The sequence below is a fragment of the Halichoerus grypus genome, chromosome 6 (assembly GCF_964656455.1).
Source record: "Halichoerus grypus chromosome 6, mHalGry1.hap1.1, whole genome shotgun sequence".
Lineage (NCBI taxonomy): Eukaryota > Metazoa > Chordata > Mammalia > Carnivora > Phocidae > Halichoerus > Halichoerus grypus.
In genome coordinates this window covers 7750162-7774052 of record NC_135717.1, presented here as the reverse complement: position 1 = coordinate 7774052, position 23891 = coordinate 7750162, and the positions used below count along the sequence as shown (strand labels likewise).

The window sequence follows — 23891 nt, the reverse complement described above, 5'->3', positions numbered from 1 at the left end:
TTCCTGTGTGTTGGTTTGAAGGTGGTTTTCATTGCTTAGTTCATTCAACAAATACTGACGCGTCATGCTACACTGTTCTAGCTGCTGACGATATATAGCATGAGTAAAACAGATAAAAATCCGCCCCCTCATGGAGCTGCCATTCTGTTCCTCTAAATAACAGGGAGGTAGAGTCCAACATTTAAGTCCTACACCTTAGATATGGGGAAAAAATGATAGAGTCTTCCATTTTCCATAATTGGTCTAAATCTCATGGTCCCCTCCTCCTAGATAAGGAGGAGACCTAGACCACATTTGATGCCAAATGAGGGTACAATTGAGCCTCTTTCATGGGCTCTGCATTTGCAAATTTGCCTACTGGCTCAAATTGATTTGTAACCCCCAGATCAATACTCACAGCGCTTTCAGTTATTCAGAACGGCAAAAAATTTGGATCACCGGTCACGCATGTTTCCAGCTGAGGCTGAACAAGGCCACACTCTGCCTTCTTGTTTCACCTCTCATACTATCAAGTGTCCTTGTCACAGCCTATTGGGTGCCGCATTTTCACATTTCTGTGCTTTTCATGAGTGGTTTCGCTGTTTAAAATGACCCCCAAATGTGGCGTGGGAAAAGCTGGCTAATGTTCCAAAGTGCAAAAAGGCTGGGATGTGCCTTACGGAGAAAACTGATGCTTCAGAGAAGCCTCGTTCCAGCACAAGTTCCAGTGCAGTTGGCTGTGAGTTCAATGTCGGTGAAAGCAACAACGCATATTGAATAGGGTGTCTTTAAATAGAAGCGTCCATAAAACAAGGTTGCATATTGATGGCTGATGAAACTGGGATCAGAGGCGCACAGGAACGTAACCCTGCATTTCCCCAGAAGCAGTGGTTTGCTATTCCCTCATCCAGTGCGCATGGTGACTTTACAGAATGTAAGGACCGTGAATAGTGAGAATCAACTGTTTTTCTGTCTCTTGCAATTTAAAAGTTTCCACATTAGTTCAGTCTCTGGGATAAATATTTCATCAATTCAAGGTTACGGTCTACTTCCTTGCCCTTTTCCCCAAGATGGCCTCAGGGTGATCAGACAGGGTTTGTGCTAATATTGGGGCAGCTATTCAAGGGCCAGGTCCTCAGGTGCCCTTCCTGACCTCTTTCAGGATGTCACTTGCCATCCTACTGGCCATCTCCAGTCAAGTCCAGGACTGGTACAGCCAATGGCATGGGTTTTCCCCGTGGAACCATGGGTCCCAGGCTTACTCCGCCATATCCTGGCTGGGCCTGGCCCTGCGCATCTCTGAGAACCACCTGTGTCCTCCATACATCCGAGATCTCTGGGGGTCTCTATGGCAGGACCACTGCATTCCTTGCCACAGCTGGCCTGTCTGGCCCATCCTCAACTCTCAGCTTCCTGGTAGAAAAACAGGATTTTCGGGGCAATCGAGAATATAGCAGGTAGGATACTCTCAAATCTTATCCCAGTTACAGTAGTAAGAGATGCAGTATTCTCGTTATAAACCTACAAAGAAGTTTATTTTTTAATTTAAGGATAATTTTTTAATTTAACAATCCTGTTACCCTTTTTAAACTTGGCGTAAAATATACATAAGATTTGCCATTTTAACCATTTTTCACTCTCCATCTCCAGAACATTTTTATCATCCCAAACTGAAGCTCTGTACCCATTAAACACTAACTCCCCATTCCCCCTCCCCCCAACTCCCGGCACCCACCATTCTACTTTTTGTCTCTCTGAATTTGACTACTCTAGGGACTTCATAAAAGTAGAATCATACAGTTTTGTGACTGGCTTATTTCGCTGAGCAGAATGTCCTTAAGTTTCATCCATGTTGTAGCAGATGTCAGAATGCCCTTCCTTTTTAGGGCTTAGGGCTGAATACTATTCCATTGTATGGACAGATTACATCTTGTTTATCTGTTCATCTGTTGGTTATTGTAAATAATTTGCTAGAACATTAGTGTACAATTCACCTAGGATATCTTTCTTTCAAAGATTTCATTTTTAAGTAATCTCCACACCTAATGTGGGGCTCGAACTCACAACCCTGAGATCAAGAGTCACACACTTCACCGACTGAGCCAGCCAGGCACCCCCACCTAGGATATTTTTGAGGAAGATTAGCATTTAACCTCTCCAAGATTTTATTTTTATTTAAATATCCTTGATATCTGGACATCCTTATCAGCTTGGAAGGTAGAATACACATAACATCTTCTAAAAAGTTTTTTATGATCTCAGGGGAACTTAATTCTTAAGTATTCCTTCAGGTAATATATGTAAAAACAATGTTATATCGTCCTAACACTTAATTTGTAAAAACCATCAAAAGTGTTGATGCTCAGAATAAGCAAATATGGTGAGTTTATAGCTTGTCGTACAAGTGAGTTTGCTTTAATCTTAGGAATTTGTTCATCCATAATTTTTATATTTGGATTCTTTTTTTTTTAAGTAAGCTCTAGGCCCAACATGGGGCTTGAACTCACAACCCAAGATCAAGAGCTGCGTGTTCTACCGACTGAGCCAGCCAGGTGCCCCTATTTTTGGAATTTTTTTAACATAGCCAACCTGAAAACACATTAAGTAGATCAAAAGTTAGATGTAGGTCTTTTCCAGTGCGAGTGAGATAAAAGTAGAGACGCTTAAGAGAGATGAATCAATAGGCGTGGGTGCTCTTCACTTTGACAAGGAGGAGGCTGAAATGGAGCTGTGTGGGCAGTCTGTCAGAGAGTGGTATTTGCTAATAATGCCAACGTCCTGGTAAATTTAGATTGAACTATAGTCACCTCTTAGCCAACTGCCTGGTTACCTGCGAGCACATTTTAAGTCCAGGTTAATTTCCTTCTGACCTGCTCTCGGTGGGAACATGTGGAAAGAACACAGAATAGCCTCAAGGCCAACTGTGGCAGATCATCTTTACGTAACAGCGGCAGTAATAATAATTGGTCTGCAGAATACAGCTCCAGAACAGAAAGGAATTATTTTTATCTGATTGTTGATGAGAAGCCAAGAGTTCAACAGAAAAATTAACCCCAGCAGCATGCATTTACATTAGGGGCCAGAGTGCAACCCTTGTAAGGACTTGAATAGAGAAAAAGATTTGCATTTGAATAGGCCACGTGTGCACAAGTTCTAAGGGGAGAGTCAATGAAGAAGTTCTGTCTTTCCTGTCCTGGAAACCCATTCCCTCTCAGGAAGCCACTTACCAGGACGCCTGGGTGGCTCAGTGGGTTAAGTGTCCGACTCTTGATAATCAGCTCAGGTCTTGATCTCAGTCGTGAGTTCAAGCCCAGTGGTTGGGCTCCATGCCCAGCATGGAGCCTACTTAAAAAAAAAAAGAAGCTACTTACCTTCCACATTCTACCAGACAGTCTGTGCATGTACAAATGTGTTTTGTGAATGGACATGATAGCAAACTGTTCACATTTTCCTACAACTTGCTTTTTTCACTTTTTATCTTAAGAGTTTGTGTAAATACAGAGCTGCTCTATTCTTGTTCATAGCTGCAAATTATTCCACATAACCATTTATGTTACAATTTTATACTAGATCATTTTAATAACCATTCATGTTGAAATATTACCTTTTTATTGATGGACATTTTTAACAATACTGAAATGCATGATTTGGGATATAAATATGATTGAATGTGAAATCTTAGGAAGGTGGTTTCAACCATCAGCCCTTTCGAGGGAAGGGTAAAGTTGCTGGTCTTGGCATCCTAGGTCTGATTTCTCATTTCATACCATTTTCTAACTGCACAATGTGATTTTTGCCATGCGTGTGCTAGCGTATGGTGAGATTACTTTCTTTGTGTCACAGATGGGACAATGCACATGAGAGCCACAGAAGCATGGAAGAGCCTGGTCACAGGGGAAACTCGGTAGTTCAGCATGACTCCAGTGAATGTGTGTGCAGTCCGTGTGGGACTGAGTGACATGGCGGGGAGGGTGACGGGGGGAGGGAGTGGGAATGGGTGTCTCTGAGTGGCGGGAGGTGTGGGTGGCAGAGAGAAGATGAGTGGTCAGTTGGTGAAGGGCCTCTCAGACCAGGCCAAGGAGTTAGGGTCTGAGTTGCCACTGAAGAATCATCCCTGCCGGTTAATGTGGTCAGGTCTCCACTTTAGAAATAAACTCTGATGGCAGCGTGAGAGCTGGATGGGAAGGACACGTGTAGGGGTGACTGCTACCAATCCTTGGTTTGTGGCCGCATCGCCCCAGTCTTTAAGGCCAGCATCCTCAGATCTTTCTCTGCTCCATCTTCACGTTGTGTATCTGACTCAAACTGCCCTCGACGCTCCGTTGTAAGGACACTTATAATTGCATTAAGGGCCCAACTGGATAATCTCCCCATCTAAAGATCCTTAACTTAATCACATCAGCAAAGACCCTTTTTCCAACTAATGAAACAACACTCACACGTTCCAGAGGTTGGGTCCTGAGATCTTTGGGGGCTGGAATTCAGCCTCAGTGAATGGTACCTGAGGCGCTAATGGAAGAGGAGCAGGCTCGGGGGAAGGGGGAGTTAGGGGAGATGACAAATGATCAGTCTGAGATGACCCAGCAAGTTAGGGACAGGGACCAAACTGGCCCCCCATGCCCCTGTTCTTTCCCCTGTCCTGGGGTAACTGGGCAGGCAAATGAGTCCACAGATGAACATGGCCGAGAATGTCACCCCTGAGACTGAACCCCTAGTAAAGCAACAAGGACAGCAACGGGCAAAGAGCCATTCTTGAAGCCGAGCCACCCAGAAAATGGTTTCCACATATGTTGCAGATAGAACTAGCATCATCATATTTTCTGAAACCAATCAAATCAGGGAGTATTACTGAAACTTGTAAAGAAAACCATGAGTTAGTCACTTAACATCACAACTCGAACGTCCACAGCTCCAGATTGCTCAGGGAAGCTCCTGGAGATCATTATACTTTTTGTGGAACACCAGAAGACCCATATACCACAAGGGTAGCTAAATTGTTATAGCAAAGAGCAGACATTTGCTGGTAACTGAAGACCTATGAGAGTTTTTTAAAATACCAATTAAAAAAGTAACTGTTTGCACCACTCAAGAAAATTACTCTGAACTATGACTCTTCTAGATCTTGACCTCAGCCTTCCCCACCTGATGGTTGAGAATATCCTGGCCTTGGCTGATACTTTCTCAACAAATGTATTCTTTCCTTCAACAAATGAAGGATCCCCATTTTTACAAACCAAACCCAAAGAGATTAAATTAGTGAGGAAGGAGGAAACTCTGCTTTTGAATGTTAAGAACAGATTACACATTTTTAATGTGACTTTGAAACTGCTTTATCAGTTAAATAATTCTCTACATTTATGATACTGGCCATTCTTCCTACCAAAGTTAAAAGCCAATGGAAATGCTATGTCTGCCAAGTATTCCCACTTCAAAAGGAAAGTTCATGGTGCTTTGATGTGAGCAACACCTCATCTATCTTTCTGCAGTTCATTCCTATCTAAGCATTCTGATAGCTTTTAAAAGTATGCCTCCTTTCTGGAAAGCCTCAGTGCAGATTTACCCCACACTTAAGCAGCTCTTCGGATGGGGCATAATTTTAGATCTTAGACATTCAAAGTGCTATGTAAAATAAAAATAACTTCTCTATTTTACATTATTGTCTAACTGGAGTTTTGTGATAAGTACTTTATACAAGAACCATCCTTTTCTCTTTTGTGTGACTTTACAAGGCCTGGAAAACACCTAGGTGTGTTACCCATGTGACGCAATGAAATACTTCGTTCAGAGGAATTCTAATTTTGTCAGAGTATGAATGACTTGGTTTCTACTTACAGGAACCTACTTCAAGTACTTTTCAAGGATATTTTGCAAATACAACGACACTGGGAATTGATCATCCTTTTTGCCGGTGCAACTGTTCAAAGCAGGAAGTTGTGCTTTGCATTTTTAAAAAATGGTGACAATAGTTTTAAGGTATCAATCGCAAACGAGATGACTCTAAAAAGAATGGTTCTTACGTATGAAAAGACTAGCACGAGAGAGTAAGGTCAAATATATACCAGCAAGGAGCGTGGACGTGAGTCTATTAGCCGCTAAAATGCCCTAAGCAGAGCAGGGACGATTACTTTGGTGGCCCCGTGGAGAGACGACTTAAGGGGAACATGCCTGAGAGCAGGTTGACAAGAAAATCCAGAGTGTCTGAAACACAGCATCGGCGATTGGCATGAAGAAAATGGGACAGGTTCCGTAAGTATTTAGGAAGAAAATTTGTGTTTGAGTGGACAAGAAGGAAGAAGGCGAGTTTAATCCCCTATTTTCAGCGTGCCCGGTTTATTGCAGGTGCTCAACGAAGTGACAGTTAATCAGTGACTACATTTCCCATAGGCCTTAGGGCAGCGTCCCCTGCATTTCCCAGAGAGCTGTGCGATGCCCACGCTGGCCCTGAGCGTCGTGGAAAAGGTAAACAGGAGGGGATGCGATCTTTAATGTTGCTTTGTAACCAAATTCCCCATTATCCTTTCCTCCTCTGCCCATGTTCTCTGTCTCCCGCTCCTCTGTTCACGGGCTTCAGGAGCCCAAATACCCAGGACTTGACTCCTTTGGCGACAGCTCGGTGTTACCTTTTCAGTGCCGAGCGACCGGAAGCGGAGTGCGCCTGCGGCCTTCTGGGAAATGTAGTTCCGTCCTCCCATGGCCTTGGTTCGGTGTAAGGACTCCGTCTCCTCGGGCCGCAGAACCAAGGCCTGGGTGGTCGGGGCACGTGACCGGCCCGTCTGAAAGCTTTGGGGACTGTTCCGCGCACGGCTCCTCGCAGGCCCAGGCCACCGACCGTTGCAGAGCCGACGAGCCCGGCTGGTCTCCATGGTGACCGGCTCGCCGCAGAAGCCTCTGGGAATTGTAGTTGGGCGGGAGCCGGGTCCGTGCGCCGAGTTCCGAGCGGTGGCCGTTACCGCTCGCCACCGCGGTCCGGTCGGAGCTTGGCGGCGTCCGGGGGAGCTCCTCCCGCGTTTCCTCGGCCTCCGGGAGCCCAGGCAGGCGGGCGGTCGCCCGGAAAAGCGGGGTGTGGGCCCGGGCTCCAGGGGAGGTATCTGGCAGGCGTTTTGCAGAGGCTCGCACAGTGGGTTGGTCACAGCGTTGAGAGCCGCATCAGAGCGCGGCCTCGAAGGAGCGCTTGGTCCAGTCTCTTCTGCTAGATTAGGGGGGACCGAAGCCCAGAGAGGGTCCATGGTTTGCCCCAAAGCGAGGCCAGACACTACTCTGTCCGCTCACGCCTTTCTTTGCAGCCCAGAGCGCCCTGCCTGACACAGAGCAGGCGTCCAGACATCGGTTAAGTGTCATTTCGTTCTAACGACAGCCAGCTGAAATACACAAGTACAAGATTTTTAAAAAAAAAAATTTTTTTTTTAAAGAGGGAAGTGGACCTATAGATAAGGAGACTTATCAGCCAGATACAACCTGTAAATTCATTCGGTTCATGAGTCTAAGAATCAATTGTGCGGTTTTTAAAAATCTGGTAGATGTGAACATTGATTGGCAATATGGCAGAGTTACTGTTTAAAACTTCTGGTTGTGAAAAGGCTGTTGCGGTTATGTTTTAAAAAGGAAAAGAGTCTTAGAGACACATACTGCAGGTTTTATGGTCGAAATGATGTCTGAGATTTGCTGAAAAAAATACCCAGCGTGGCCGGCTGGGGGGAGACAAGAATGGTATGGGATACCTGAGTTGGCATTGTACTATTTTACTCTCTTCAGCGGTGTTGAAAAGGACCATAATCAAGGGGTTTTATTTCATGTTATTGTGTTTCAGAAGGTTTCTGAAATATGAAGCAGCTCAGAGTTTCTCTGAAACATAAGCCTCACACGGCACAAGTGAGCCTCCCTGGGGACTTCTCCCGTCAAGAAAGAGCACCGCAATGAGGGGGGCTGTGTCCAGTGCCCCCAGGTCCTTCAAAAGCAGGACAGAATTCTGACCTTGAAGCCAGAGGCAGAGGACCATGCTGCCAGGTAATCAGCCTCCCACCCAAGAGCTAGCCCGTTGGCACTTCAGAGGGTTCTAGGACCCTACAAGCTCCAACATTTTTTGATCTAAGAAAGAAAAGAAAAGAAAAGCAAGTAATTACCTTTATTTCCTTTAGGGCTCCCAATTTTCTTAACTGTCTCCAGGACAGGACGTTTTCTCAGGGGGAGATAGCGCCCCCCTCCCCAGCACAGGAATCACCACACATCACCAGCTTCAGCCACTTGATCCCCAGTTCACATGTGTTGGGAACCCCACACCCTCCACGCCAGTGGTAAGAGGCAGCATCCTCTGGGGAGGATGTCACGGTCTTCGATCTTTTTCCTGGGCACTCCTGTGTAGACAGAACATGATAGCTTGCAGACCTGTGCTGGGAGTGGGGTGTGATCTCAGACTAGCATGAGACCTTATGTCCAGAACTCAAAGAGGTGCTGAACTCATTGGAGCACAGCAGAGAATCTCAGTCTTCCACCAGTCCCTCTGCCACAGCTGGGTGTCCTTCATTACACTGGACATAGTATTAGGCTATTTGAATTCTGGTGCGGTCGCTTTTTAGCCTCCTTAGCCACCCCAGCGACTCTCCCCCGCCCCCCCCCCCGACCCTCAGGACCTTCCTGGGGTCCAGCATCTAATGGCTTTGCCTGGTCTTATAAGAGGCTTCTGGATCTCCAGATAAGACCTACATCTGTTCTAATGGCTCAGTGTTTGGGCCCTTCCAGTCGTAAAGTGTAAGACCTCCTTGGCCCTAAGCTTTTATAGCCTCTCGCTGCCCATGCTCGTAAAGGGCAGCTGGGCAGCGTAGCCCAGCACAGTGAGGACTGGAACCAGCTGGATTCAGGTCCTGGCTCCGCCGCGTGCATCTATAAGCGTCAAAGAGGAGAAAATGCTTTGTGAACTATAAAGTGCCTACATATACAAGTTTTTTTTTTAATTATTATGATGTATCGGAGTTCTTTGACCAACACGGGACCACACACTCAAATCCAGCTTTCCGCCCCTCTGCCTGGGCCCTGCTTTCTGCACTTACCTCAAGCTTCGACCCCAGGATGTACCTCCTTGGAGGTCGCTAACCTTGGCCCCTTGGGCAGCTTCCTCAGCTGCCCGCCTCCCACACCTATTGCTGCATGGCTAGGAGAGCCCAAGTTCTTCCCAGCCTTCTCAGAATTCCCTGCCTGTTCCGCGCCCCCCACCCTCCGCCATCCCCACACTTCAGTCCCCTGCCTTTTCCTCATCCTCTCCCCAGGTTTGTACAATAACCTGGAGGTATTCTCTCCTTATGAAGTACTTCATAATTTCACTGTATTTCATAACCTGCTTTTTTAAAAAAATGATTTATTTAGAGGGTGAGAAAGAGAGCATGTGAGCGGGGGCAGGGGCAAAGGGAGAGGGAGACAGTCTCCAGCAGGCTCCCTGCTGAGCATGGAACCCAACGTGGGGCTCCATCCCAGGACCCTGAGATCATGACCTGAGCCGAAACCAAGAGTCAGCTGCCTAACCGAGTGCACCACCCAGGCGCCCCTCATAACCTGCTTTTTAAAAAAAGTGTGATCATTAATTACTTTTCTATTACTTCATTTTTCATTGCTGTTTTATATGTCATGGTGTATTTCATCCATCCCTGGTGGTAGGCTTGCATTTTATTTCCATGGCTTTTCTTTGCAAAGCAAACAGGTAACATTTGGATTTTCTACATATGATTACAGACGGTGACCTCAGGAGTAAGGACAAGGTGCTCAGCTCAGATCAGGAACTTGCTGAAAGAAGATCCCACGGGTGACTTCACCAGAGCTGGGAGATACCTCAGAATGTTCCAGAATCTTAGACCAGCATTAGGGAGCCTTCAGACAGGAGGCCAAGCAGCTGCCTTGCCCAAGAGAAGAGTTTCAAGCAGGAGAGGGAAGAAGCAGCCATGACGGTGACAGAAATGATCAGAACTCCAGGCCAGGTGAGTGTCTCGTTCCAAGTAGAAAGTTGTGCAGACAGAGACCCCATACACGTAGCACACGTGGCCACAGTTTGTGGGCAGACCCAGCCCTCATTTAGCATCAGCCTGCACAGGAGAGGACCCTCCATGTGGGCGTAGGGAATAGACTCTAGACCACCCAGAAGCTGGCAGTCATGTGCCCCTGCGTGACCAGGTCAGGAGGGCAGCACGTAGATGAGAGAAAGCGAGGCAGGAGGGACCATGGGGTGTGAGCCAAAGGGCATGAGGGACATAACTAGAGAGACAGCAGGGAGGGCTCCTCCAGGAGGCCTCATCCCCAAACCCAGGCCCCCTTGTGGCCCTGCAGCTGTCCGGGGTTTGTGCTCCCCAGATGTGGAAGGGCCCAGGGAGCTGGCCTGGGTAGCGGTTCATCACCCAGCCACTCGGTTGTCACCTGAGCCCCCAGGCCTCCACTTTAGTCCCCTCTTGGGGCACTTTTGTGTCATTTCTGCCTTTCAAAAAATAATAATAATACATTCATTCTCTTATTAACAAAAGGAATACACGTCTAGAACAGAGAATTTTAAAATACGTCGAAAGAAAATGAAAAAAAATTAGTCACCTGTTTCGGAGTCATGGGTAACATTGCCTCTCTAACATCTGTTTCTAAACATATACACATTTCCCCCGTTACTCAGATTTCTCCTAAAAAAAAAAAAAAAAACAGGTGGGAGACCTCCTGGGGTCCACAGCCACCTGCAGCTGGGACTTCATCTGCTCTGCTTTTCTGGGTGGGAAGCAAGAGAAGGCCCCGCATGCTTGTGAACACAGTGGCAATCCCCCTCGTGGCCACAAGAAGGAGGTGTTGGCTCACGCACGTGTGTCCCCAAGCCGCCTGTGCGTCCTGCCGGGGTCTGGAACGGGCAGCTCCCATCCAAGGCACCCGTAGTGAGTCTTCGCTTTATTACTCCTTCTGCTCACTGCATCTCGTGGAAACCTTCTTGGTGCACGAGGGGGAAAAAAGACAGAGTTCCCAGCCTCCCTCTTCCACCACACGTGCCTGAACTTGAGGAATCCTTGGACAGCTCTCTCCTCGCTGTGGCAGCCTTGGGCTTCCCAGGGAAGGGATAAACCACAAACCTGCTCGGGTCATCCCCACACTTAACCCTCTTCTCGGTTTCCCATTGCTCTCAGGGTCCATTCTGAGCTGCGTGCCTCCCCACCTGCACTGTTTCCTCACATACACTAGGTGGGCCGTTTTTCGGCCCCTCTCACTCTGCTCCATCACCAGCAGACCTTCCCAGCAAGTTCTCTCCACACACCAGGCTGAGGCTTCCTCTTTGGGGTCTTAGCCAACCTGTTACTTCCTCCCCAAAGTCACTCTCAACCCTGTGAGTCTGGGTAACGTAATTCTCTGTGCTTCCTCGGGGCCCATCCTTCCCCTTTCAAATCGCACAGCATGCTGGGTTGTCCGCTTCCTTCTAGAATGGGAGTTCCATGAGGGCAGGGACCGTGTCATTCTGACTCACATCCCCAGCGCCTGGCGCTCCGTGGGGCTCAGATGAGGGAGTGAGTGAGCCCTTCCCTGTTCTCTGAAGTAGAGTCTGCAGAAGGCAGCCCCTTCCCCCTTCATCCCCCTTACCCCCAGTTCACCAGCTCCCTCTCAGTGTGTTTCTGGAAACGGAGCCTGAGGAGGAGCGGTGCTGAAGGGCCATTTGGCTCCCTGTGGGACGACCGTGGCACGAGGAGTGAGACAGACGTCGCCTCAGTTGCTGGCTTATTTTCTTTACACAGTGGAGCTAACGGACCCCTGGCTCGTGGGGTGGCTTGGAGGAATCACATGCCCCCCCGACACATGGCGGACAGACTCCTTCCTCCCTCTTTCCCGAGCGCCCCTCTGAGACCGTGGGACCCGGAGGTGCTGCTGTGCTCCCGAGACCCTTCTCGTCTCCCCACGATCTCCCAGGCCACTTGCTGCTGGCCCCTCCCTCCCTGTCCTTTATCCGCCCCCCCGTCCCCCGCACAAACAGTAGTGCCAGGGACAGAGCAGACAAGATGCGGAAAAGGCACTTGTTGAATGGATGAGTGGATGAATGAGCCAGTCACAGTCACCAGCGTGGAACGGGTCACAGTGGTCACCAGCCGGTTAGTGGACAGGTGGCCTCCTGCCCGCCAGAGCCCAAGCGCACACAGGCAGGGCCTGTGTGAAGGTACCATCCCCAGGCCCGAGGCAAGGGACAGGAAAGGTGACATCAGACTTTGCTGAAGACCGATGTGGAAGGAGGAGGGGCAATGTCCCCGTTCTTCTCTTCGGCTCAGCGCTGTGGACCGCAGGGACCACACGTGCTCCCCTGTCACCTGAACAAACAGTCCCACGGGGCGTCTGCGCTCCTTACAGCCAGGCTCTTGTTCCACCACTGGTGCGAAAAGTTCCAAGTTCCAGCAAAATCCTTCTCTCAATTCCGTTCATCGTTGTTTTCCTCCGATAGGAACGTTTTCTGTCCCGTGTGCTCAGAGGCCCGTGCGGCGGCCCCCCTCGGGCCCCCACGAGCTCCCTCATTACCGAGGAGCCCCCGCCCTCTCCCCGGTCAGGATCTTGGGGAGATGAATAAGGGCTGATTTCTCCTCAAATGATCACCGCCCTCGATTCATTCCATTTGAAAGATTTAGCTCGTGAATGGCTTATCTGCTGTTGGGCGAGTCCGTGGCTCGGCCCACTGAGGATGCCACTTTCTCCTACGTGGCACTCGGAAGGTCGGGTTGCCGGGGCTTGTGTTTTATGTGTCCCGTGCCCCTCCCCTGTGACCTCCTCATCTCTAAGGCTGCTTGCCTCCTCTCGAGGACTTTCCTACATCAGTGCCATTCACCGAATTTCTCTAGGATGAATTAGGAAATGAAGGGAAATTTTCCCTTATTCATAATATTCAAAGATTTCCTCTGTACAAATTCTCTGATACCCTCCAGAATTGTGCCCGAGGTTTGGGCTTAGAGTCTGAGGTTTCCCAAAGAGATGCCCTTCTCAGCATATCAGCAGCAGCTCCCCTGCCCCAGGGTGGCCCCTGTGGTTCTGCCCTGGCGGGAAGGCTGAGCAGTGGCGTTTTCGGGCTGTCCTTGGTCCTGGCCTCACGCTGTGATGACATCGTAGGACATGAGAGTGTCACAAGTCCCCAGTTCCAAGAAACCAAGCTCTGTGACTGCACCAACATTCCAGCCCCCGGCTGTCTCCTCCTGTGATAGCACAGCAAGAGGACAAGGCACTACTTTAAGGGCGGGGGGAGTGGGGGGGGGAGTGAGCTGTGTTCTGAGCGCCCGAGGTCAACGCCCGGGTCACAGGTGCCCCTGGAATGCAGCGCCACCACCCCCACCCCCCCACGGCTCTGAATTTGCCCACCCTCCTGGCCTGGCCCGAAGCTCACCTCCTCCCTGAAGCCTTCCCGGGACTCTGTAGGCCTGCAGTTGGACCCCGCCCCCCCGTCTGTGTTCCTGTGGGAGTTCACGGCCCACCAAACCCCTTAGCACCCACGCCATGCTCTAGGTTTTCATGACTTTTCTATGCCTTCTTCTTCTCCAACAGACTTAAAGGAAGCTCTTTGAGGAGGAGCCACGTCCTGTCCTTGCTGTTCTCCATGGCATGTCTGAGCACGGCGGGACTTGGGTTGGAGACCGGGTGCGGCTGTGGCCACTGCGGTCGAAGCCGACGGATTTATGGTTCCGCGCAGTCGTGGGCGGAGATGAGCCCGTGACCGGAGACGTGGCCTGCCTTCTCGGGGGACGGTTGCTGCCGCACTCTTCCAGGTCACGCAGGAGGAAGGTGATCTCGTCCTGTTGCCACTCCTTGGCCCCGACACCCGCCCACGCCAGGCAGGCCAGCCAGATTCTCCCTGCGGCCAGCCGTGCATGGCGCCAATCCTGGGAGTGACGTCGGGGAGGGGGAGGCGGGGGGCGAGCAAGCGATCGGTATTGTGGCAGAGCTGTCCATGCAGTGTCCTGGTTAACTCTGGCTGGCGTAGGGACCGCCCTGAGCATGAACCCGCAGCTCTTTGAGGGCACGGCCTGGGTCTGAAGCCTCTCTCTATCCACGGTTCCTGGCTTAGCACCTGGCACGTAGAAAGCCTTCACCTGGCGTGGAGTAGGGGAGGGCTTCTGTAGTTACCGGCAGCCAGGGAGTTCATGGAGGGACCGAGTTCAGATGTTAGTGACTGTCCTCAAGTGTCCCCCCCCGGGCCCCCCACCCCCCAATGAGTGCGTCCTCCCTTTGGTATATGGCGAAGTCCTGGGTCCTCAGCACAAAATGCAGACGGTGCCCCCTTGTGTGTTTTGTAAGCTGCAGAATCCCTGTCTTGGCGGGGGGGGCAGGGGCAGGGGACAAATCCTGTGTATACATCCAGGGTTTTATAGAGCCTCGGAGCTCTCTGCTGCTTTCTTTTAAAGCTAGTGAGTTAAAAATGTTCTAGGCCAGATAGTAGGAGCTGGTCCCGAGGGCTGGCACTGCTCGTAGAACCACATCTCCTAGGAGCCGGGGGCTGCTTCCGAACAGCTGAACCTTGAAGCTGGTGGAGATGGGAGCAGGTCACCAAGGGTTAAGGAGACAGGGGAAGGGAGGGCCCTTGCCAGCCGCCTCTCTGTGTGCTTACCAGGGGCTTTCGTGCCCACGCAGTTGTCTCTGGGCAGGAACACCGCTGACTACCAGGTGTCCGCGCTCCGGGTTTGGCTGTTGGTAGCTGGAGTGTCATTTACAGTGGGTCTCCAGAATGCTCCCTCACATTTTTCCCCTAATGACCACCCAGAGACCCGACTGAACAGAAATTAATGCAAACAGGTAGAGGAGGTCGAAATAGATGATCAAGTGAAGGCTGTGGGGGGAGCAGGGCGCTGGAGGGGCAGGTGGCTCTCAGCTCCGCACTCGTAGGGAACGGGCCAAGGCTCTTCCTAAGAAGTGGCTCCAAAGGCTTCTAGAAAATAGCTCGAGAAGCCAGGTCTAGAAGGAAAGCTGTAAAGGGCTTCATGGTATGTAAAGGCACCACCCCCGTCCTCACAGCCCCCCATCCAGAGCACCCACGCCAGGCTCTTGGATGCTCGCTGAGCGGCCGTTCTCACGGGGGGCCTCTGAGGTTGCTCGGTGCATGCGTGAGGCTCGAACCAGCACAGCCTGCCTTTAGTGCCCGCACGGCCAAGGGCTTCCCACGCAGGGCCCCGCTGAATCCCCAGCAGCCCCGGGAAGTAGCATGTTCCTGTCCTCATGTTCGAATGAAGAAAATAAGGTTTAGAGAGGTTAAATAACTTGCCCAAGGGTGGGCAACGAGTGAGGGGAGAAGCAGGCCTCACGTCCAGGCCTGCCCATCACTCGGGCTTTAAGGCGCTGCTTCTCGCCTTGCGGGAATTTTCCTTGCGTCGCCAGAATCCCCAGTCCACGCTGCGTCTCGATGGCACAGCCACCTTGAAATGGTCCTGCTTCCACAGCCCCCTCCGCGGCCCGTCAGAGCCGCTCAGTGGTTTCTGAGACGCCAGGTCGAGTGGGAGCTGAACCTCCCGACCATCCCTGTGGTTCACGAGCGACATCCTCCGCACTCCCAGCAGTCACTGGAATTTCTGCTGTGGGAATTTGGGGAGAGTCTTGAGGCGTGGCAGATGCAAGAATCTGTGATTTCTGCTCTCCATTCTGTGAGTCAGGTCATCAGGCAGAGCAAGGCAGGAACAATTTCTGCTCCACTGTGTCTGGGCCTGGACCCAAGATTTGGCTAAGGTGGTCTGACTGGCCGTAGTGCGGGGCCCTTGGTTCTGTCTGCCAGCAGGATCCCTCCCCTCTTTTTCACGTGACATCCACTGAAATGGGGTGGAAATGTCCAAAATGACTTTTTCAGTCGTGCATCTGATGCTTCCATGTTCTCCTTTAATGGCCTCTCTTCATAGAGTAACTTCATCTCCTTACATTGCTGTTCTGGGCTTTGCAAAGCCACCGTCCATGCTCCTCCTTGTCCACAGTACCTGTCCTGCCCTGAGCCCCATCTGTGGGGAGCTGCCACATTTGGCCCCCACTGTATTACATGACCCTGCCCATTGGGCCAGGATCCAGTGGAAGCTGACCAGTGACTTTTGAAATCACCTGGCTGGCTCAAAAATATAAGGAAAGCCAGTCAGACCAGTCGGATTCCCCTTTGGGGAAACTCAAACCAAAACATCAGACTGTATTGGCACAGTGTGTGTGTGACAGGATAGCGTGAGGGCAGGGAGGGCCTGGATGGACCGATGTGCTGGCCTGAATGAGGCTGAAGAAGGGACGTGGAGATAGAAGAAAAACAAGCCGTGACATGGAGAGACCTCCGAGTGGAGGGAACCATGAGCCTGTTGTTGGTGACGGGAGAAAGGAGGGGACGGCCAGAGCAGAGCTGGGACCCATGAAAGCCTGGGGGTGGAGCCAGTCCCAGAGGTGTCCTAGTGTCCCAGAGCTCCCCTAGTGTCCCAGAGCTCCTGGGCCCGCCTGGCCCATGTGAGTCACTGCAACAAACTTGTTCCTTATTCCCTTAGCTGTCAGTTGGCTTAGAGGGGGCCATGTGACTTCAATCTGCCAATAAAAATTAGGAGGAAATGGGCTGGAGGTCCTTCTGGGAAGAATTTTGCTTTTTGATCAAAGGAAGGATGATGAAGAGGCCTGGCCCTTCTTCCTGCTTTGGACATGGATGTTTGAGGATGTGATACTTAGAGCTGTAGCAGCCATCTTGGGACCATGAGGCAACAAGATCAAGGGAAGAAGCCAACGTACCAAAGTTGGCCCAGCAGACGGACAAAAAGAGCCTGGGTCCTAGATGACATCGTTGAGCCACTATACCTATCCTGGAACCACCTACTTCCAGTCTTATTGATACATTAATTAAATGTCTTTATTTTCTAAGCAGATTTCTGCTATTTGAAGGCTAAGACATTCTTAGCCAGTATAGCACTCCTCTGAACCTGTCCGTCGTCAACTCCTTAGAGCCCCATGGCTCTTGGTTTAGATCCAAATGGGAAATCACCACAAATTTAAACAGTGGAAATCTTAACTTACATGGTAGGAAATACAAGTCAAGATTTCTCACAGCCTACAGAGCAATTCCAGCACTTAGTCCCAACTCCCAGGGCCTGTTGGACGCAAATGAGGAAAGATAGATTCAGGAAAGTTCTAGATACATGAGCATGAGTCTTCTAAAATGGGGCTCAATGATGAATTTTGGGATGAACAAGTGCAGTGAGGGGAGAGGGGGAGAGCCTAAGCATGGGCCAGAAAGCCATGGAAAGCACATGGAAGGAGCAGCAAGCTGGAATGGACAAATGGCGGGTGGGACCCTGCAGGAGGCCAGGATCCACAGCAAGATTTCACAAGTGCCGAGTACTGGCTGGGAGGAGTTTACGGCAACTAGAATTAAACTGGTGGAAAAAGAGGCCTTTTCATTAACTCTCCAGCCAGCCTTCCTGACATTTTAGATCCTTTTAGGAACAGGGACTGAATTGTGGCCCTTGCCTGCGTGCAGGCGCTCCCACGTGCTTCATTCTTTGTCTCTTCTCCACCTCTCCCTCTCTCTCCACCCTTTCTTCCTGTCTTCTCAGCAAAGCTAGGAGCCAGAAATGCTCAAGATCTGAATCTCTTTTACCTCAGCTGGAGAGTAAAGATAGTGGGAGGCAAGGATGTCTTATGGAAGCTTCGAATCCTGGTCTGGGGATCATCCTGGTTCCCTTGGGAGGTGGGAAAGCCGTCTGTTGATAAGGACTAGATTAAGCTTTCTTCTGCCCCAACTTTGACCAAGCAGTGGGGACAGGGGTGCTTCTTCAACACAACACAAGAAAATGTGTGGTCCTCCCTTCCCTTGTGCAATGAGACGTTGAACTCGAGCACTCTAGGCCTTCCTCTTTCGATTTCTAGTTTCAGGTACACAACAAAGATAATCTGACATCCTCCTCATGCATCCTACGAATATTTCATTGCATTCAGAGCTTGAGAAAAGTCTCACCAACCCATTTCCCATCCCCACATCATCAGTAGTAGAAACATGTGGCCTGTAGAAGTTCATCAAATGAATGGGGCCCAAACACGGTTGAGTTACCAGCAGACTCTGCCACTAAGCCTCTTCCCTCTGGGCGCAGCCCTTATGCACCCTGCGTATCTTAGGAGTCCTGCCCCCAAAGGCCAAAACCAGGTCAACCCCGACATTTGCCCACTGTGTTACTTCACTCACTCAGTAGAAGTACTGAACGCCTAGTAGAATTACAAGCTAAACTTATAAAAGGAATGATACTATTAGGAAGATTAGTCATTAAAGACACACACAAAAAATTCCTGACCTCATCAGAGGTCAGAGGTCAACGAATGAAAGCTTTGGGATGGAGGAAGCAAAAAGGGTAACCTCCTACTTTGATGTGATTAATGCTTCACTGTGATGCTTAATACACCGTGAATTCCCCCACCCCCACAGTTGGCCCGTACACCATGAAGGTTCCTCTGAAATCCAGTAAGGAAAAGAACTTGAAGGCTTTTCCTCCTTCTTGGTAATCAGGGTTTTTTCTCCAGTATGAATTTGCCTGATTATGGGTTAAACGCTCTCCCACAGTCCGTACAACACGAGAGTGTCTTTCCCGTGAACTCTCCAATGATAAGAAAGGGCTACACTGTCCCCACATGATTTTCCACACCGATTAGGCTCACAGGCTTCTCTCTAGGATGAATGATCTCAGGTTCAATCCACTCCACGCTTCCCCTAGACCTTGTCTGATACATAATTATTCATACATAGGACCGGCTCAAGTCCCAACTAAATTAGCTGACATTGTCTGAGTCTGGAACTGGGATTGTAGGTTCTTCCTCATCCATTATGCTTACAGAGCTCCTCCCTGCCCTGAAATCCCAGGAGTCTAATTAGCTGTGAGCACTGTCTAAAAGCATTTTCACATCCATTACGTGCATGTGGTTTTTCTCCAGTGTGAATTCTCTGACGTTGAATGAGCTCTGCTTTCCCGAAAGCCTCCACATTTATTGCATTTGTAGAGTTCCTGTGGCTTATGAAGGTGCTAGAATGCTTGCAGAGGCTTCCACAGATCGGGCTTTCTCTAAGATGAATGTTTCAGTGTTCAGGAGGCTGGGAGCCCCAGCAAAAATCGCCTGTATTTGTAATGCGAGGTCTCTCTCCAATACAAATACTGTAATCCTGAATAAATTCTGACTTCTAAGATTTGGCCGCATATATTTTGGGATCTTCTCACTTCTAAAAGATACAGACAGAATTGCACCTTATCCCCATCTTCATCCCATTCATGGGATGGGGTCCCTGATGGTTCTCTGGGATGTCTCCCTAGTCACATCTCTCTCCATGCTTGGGGGCCAGCTCGTCCTCTGATAGGGACCTCCTCACTGCATTCACCTATGAGTCTACTGCTGCAGAAAGTTCCTGCTCAGGGCCCGCTTGCTCTGGGTCCCAGCCTCACAATATAAAATCCCAGCAAATGTAAATCCCAGCCATTCTCTCTCAAAGAACCAGAACATGTCTTGGGCGGAGAATATAAAATTTGGGGAGAAGACTTAAAAGTCAGAGTGCCTTTGGGTGAATCTAGAAAATGATGGCTGTGACAGATGGCTGGTTACTTATATTCTCTTTTTCTTTCTTAACGAACCGTCTTGTGGTCACACTGAGAATGTACCCATTAAAATTACCTTCCCTAGTGACCGGGAGGGAGCACGTGGGGTCTTGCAAGGAGGCTGTTCCCACTCTGTTCCTTGATCTGGATGCTGGTCAAATTGATGTGTTCACTTTGTGAAGATCCCTAAGTGGGATCCTTAGGATTTGTGCGCCTTCTAGGAGGAAAGTTAAAAAAGTACGTTCCCCATACTGCCGCTGTGCAGCCAGCAAATGAGATGTAAGCAGAACTGGGCGTCCACGAGAACTCATTAAAGTGGGGGACTCCGGAGCAGGAACCTTTTGCCTTTTCCCTGCCTGCCCCCCTTCTTCTCGCGGATCTGGGAGGTGCCGCCTGAAGGTGCAGCAGCCATCCTGGGAGCTGTGAAGGAGGTGCCCCTTCCCTGTGGCCATGAACTTCTCACCTCTGGAATTTTCAGTTTGTTTAGTCTAGGCAATGAAAAGTGACTCGTTAGGCCAGGCATCTTTCCCTGTGTTCGTTGCCTCTTACGTTTTAATTTTGTTCACCTTTCTCTTTGATCCTTTTGCAAAAGTTCTGCATTCATTGAAAGTATTGTCCCTTCACGTGTCAGATGACTCGCGGCCATCCTTCCAAATGTCTCTTGAGTTTGTGGGGTTTTTTAAGCCAAACAAATTACCCCATTTTTATTGTATGGCTTCTGAATGTTGCATGTTCATACTTTTCCCACTCCAGAGCTGTTAAAACGTTAATCCTTCCTGCCTGCTGGTACTTCATAGTTTGGTTGTTTTGTGTTAAAATCTTGGATCCCCGTGGAATTTACCTTGAGGTAAGGCCTGGGGGTGAAGTTCCGGATCTTCCCCTCCCCCATCACCTCTCAGCACCATCTGGGGAATAGCTCCCTTTTCCCAGCCATTGTGAAATGCCGCTGTGATTATGGGTTCAGTTCCCATTTGAACGTGGGTCTTTTTCTTGAATTTGTATTTCTATACCTTGTCTGATACATAATTATTTTGATTCTTTTTCTTTATAAGTTGTTTTCCTATCTGATAAGGCTACTGCCTCATTGTTCTTTTCCAGAACTCTCACGTGACACTAAGGTGGGTAAGTGGGGGTTGGCGGTAGTCACTTAGAGATTTCCATGATGTCAGATTGTACAGAGCCTCCTGCATACAGAGAACATTCTAACAATATCCTTAGTTTGAGCAATCTCCCCTTTTCCTCTGCAGTGTATTCTTGGAGCCATTTGGTAAGCAAGAGTCATATTTTCTCGTGATAATTACTCATATCCAGAAACTCAACATCAAACAAGTTCCGGTTCTGACAAATACATCATAAAAGCAAAAACAAAACTTAGGATGGTCTTTAGCAATATAAAAGGGCAACGTGATGCTTCAAGTCCTACGCCGTAGGCATATGGGGACTCAAGATAATAATGTCACAGGCCTCCGTGTGCTGTAGAGTCTATACAAAGCACAAACCATTCTGCCAGTCTGTCTGCCTAGTCTAAAAATAGACCTATCTGTGTCAAAAGGACAAATACAGCATTCTCAAATGTGCTTCCCTTTGGGAATTTAGGAGATTCATGAGGAAATGATGTGTAAGATCCAAGTTTCTTTTTAAGGTAAACTTTCCAGAGAAAATGAAACTGATTCTGTTTCTTCTGATAAATTTCCCTGAAACAAAACAAGCATTCAGAAGAATTCCATTCCCCTTACAGCTGCGTAGGATTTTTAGGTTTTTCCTAGAAATGGCTATGATAGTATTGAAAGGCCTCATTAGGACATTAGTTTTGAGTGCATGGAAGTATTAAGAGAAATAGTCTCTGGAATCATGCCTTTGATCTTTGCTTTGCCGCATAAATGCTTCATATTGGTGTAATAAACAAAATGAAATGTTTGGAAAAATATGGGTCCAGGGAAGATTAATTCCTCCAATAAGTCAGAATTTGTGGGAAATTACTGTAAGTGTAAAATTAAAAAAAAAGAAAGAAAGAAACTATATCGGCTGCACATAGTGACTTCCTTCCAAAGAGTACAGCATGGGATGGGGGGTGATAAGTAGCTGCTTTACACGGGAGAAGCCCAACAGTCCCCACCCCAGCCAGGCAATGAAGGTCAGTGTCAACAGTGATCAGGCCTGTTGATGTATGTACCCTTGATATGATGTGATGACAATGGCCCTTTACCACCGTTGTGGTCTTTGTCCCCAAAACCCATTACTCCAGTCTAATGCAGTGAAAACATCAGAAAATCCCAATTGAGGACCTTGTGCAAAATGCCTGACTCCTCCAAACTCTCAGGGTCATCAAAAACAAGGGAAGCCTGAGAAAGCTGTCACATACAAGAGGAGCCTGAGAAGAAATAACAGCTAAACGGGATGCTGTATCCTGGATGGGATCTTGGAACATTTTGAAAAAGACGTTAGGTAAAAACTAAGGAAATTAGATCAAGGGTGAACTTTATTTAATAATATATTAATATTGGTTCGCTAGTTATAACAAAGATACCATAAGATGTGTTAATGGGGGAAACTGGGATATATGGGAACTCTACACTATCTTTGCAACTTTTCTGTAAAACTAAACTACTCTGAAATAAAAGTTTTATTTAAAAATAGGCTAAAAGAGCGCCTGGGTGGCTCAGTCGTTAAGCGTCTGCTTTCGGCTCAGGTCATGATCCCAGTGTCCTGGGATCGAGCCCCACATCGGGCTCCCTGCTCAGTGGGAAGCCTGCTTCTCCCTCTCCCACTCCACCTGCTGTGTTCCCTCTCTCGCTGTCTCTCTCTGTCAAATAAATAAATAAAATCTTTAAAATAAATAAATAAAATAAAAATAGGCTAAAAATATCAAGTATTAGAAGATGTTGATGGCGGTTACAGACAAGATGGCATGGATGCAGTTCTCTCTCTTCTTCCCACTAAAGTGCAGCTCAAACCCTGGACATAATGTCTAATACGAATAGAGGAAGACTCTGGAGGGTGGAGAGAACATCAGGAATTAAGAAGAACAATGATAATGGTAAAATTATGGGCAAACATATTAGACTATTATCCTCTTAAGTTTTTGAAATTATGTCTAATAGCTAAAGCAAAAACCGTAATATTGCCTGACGTGGCATTCATTGTATGGAAAAGAAATATGTAAGGCAATTTTAAATGGGGGTGCGTGGGTACAGAGACCTAAATGGAGATAGTATGGTTAAAAATATTGATACCAGTAGGCTGTTGGAGTAAGTTACACATGTAAAACACCTAGGGCAACCACTGGGGAAAAGAAAAAAAAAAAAACTATACAAAGACTTTAGTGTGTCAGTCCCAGCCCATTGATAGTGATGTTCTTGATTAGGAATGCCTGAGCCCCACAGATGTCCCCCCTTCCACCAGCACCAGGGCCAGTGCTGTGGCTGGACCAGCCCTTGTGGTTCTTACTGTGATTTCAGGATGCACCTCAGCAAAACCATTGGGGAACTTTGAAGAACATGGTTTATTACACACCCCAGGGCCACACATGAAGTTCTGGGTCAAGAGAGAGAAAGAGGGAGAGAGAAAAGACCTAGGGCTCTGCCTTTATTAGGGACTGAGGGTGGGGTACGTAGAGTTTCACAGGTACACTCTTTATTAGCAAATTTATGGCATAAGAGGAGGAATTAGGGCACGGGAAGGGAGAAATGAGATCAATCAAGTGGTCGGTTAATCTAGGTTACTCGGGGCTCTCTGTAAGGGGAACTTCATGGGTGGGGGTGGCCTCATTCCTTACTAGTTATTTTGCTGGCACCTGTGCCATCCACCCAGCAGTATGTTAATTCAAGATGGAGGTCTTTGAAATGGATGCCATAGCAATCAAAAGTTTATATCAAGCACTTACACTACAGAGATGCACTCAAAACCAGTATAGATAAATGAAAATGGAATTATAAAAATTGTTCAGGCAACCAGAGAAAAGCATGAAAAAGAAAACAGAGGAATGAAAGCCAGAAAACAAATAATAAATGGCAGGCTTAAACCCTAACATGCCAAAATTACATTAGATGTAAATGGTATAAATCTACTAGTTAAGAACAAAGAATAGGGCCAGGGCAATGAGAGGCCTCCTTGGGAAGGCTGCTGGAGCTACAAGGAGAGAGGCATGTTCTGTGCTCTGGAATTGCTAAAGTAGGAGAATCAAAGGGTGGAGTTCCCGGTGGCCATTTGCTCACTTAAAAAAAAAAAAAAAGCCCAAGGATTGGTAGAGTGGATTTAAAAACATGATCCAACTATATACGGTATATAAGAAATTCACTTCAAATATAAAGATATATGTAGACTGAAAGTAAAAGGATAGAGAAAGATACACCATTCAAACATTAGTCAGTG

The 23891-nt window shown here is 48.4% G+C and overlaps 2 long non-coding RNA genes across 3 annotated transcripts in view; one reads left to right on the top strand and one right to left on the bottom strand.

Moving 5' to 3' along the window:
* Positions 1 to 6935: 6935 nt before the first annotated feature.
* On the top strand, positions 6936 to 22156 carry LOC118527156 (uncharacterized). Of its 2 annotated transcripts, none has more exons than XR_004912983.2 (4): positions 6936 to 7063; positions 7787 to 7983; positions 9700 to 9941; positions 13495 to 22156. It is a non-coding gene; the product is annotated as an uncharacterized LOC118527156 (long non-coding RNA). The 2 variants fall into 2 exon arrangements; XR_004912982.2 differs by lacking the exon at positions 6936 to 7063 and adding an exon at positions 7329 to 7686.
* LOC118527157 (uncharacterized) overlaps positions 7217 to 23891 on the bottom strand; it is a 49773-nt gene continuing 33098 nt past the window's right edge. Inside the window, exons 3-4 of the long non-coding RNA XR_013448710.1 lie at positions 8100 to 8330; positions 7217 to 7337 (exon numbers count right to left, since the gene is read on the bottom strand). This is a non-coding gene — a long non-coding RNA (uncharacterized LOC118527157). The remainder of the gene's footprint in view (positions 7338 to 8099; positions 8331 to 23891) is intronic.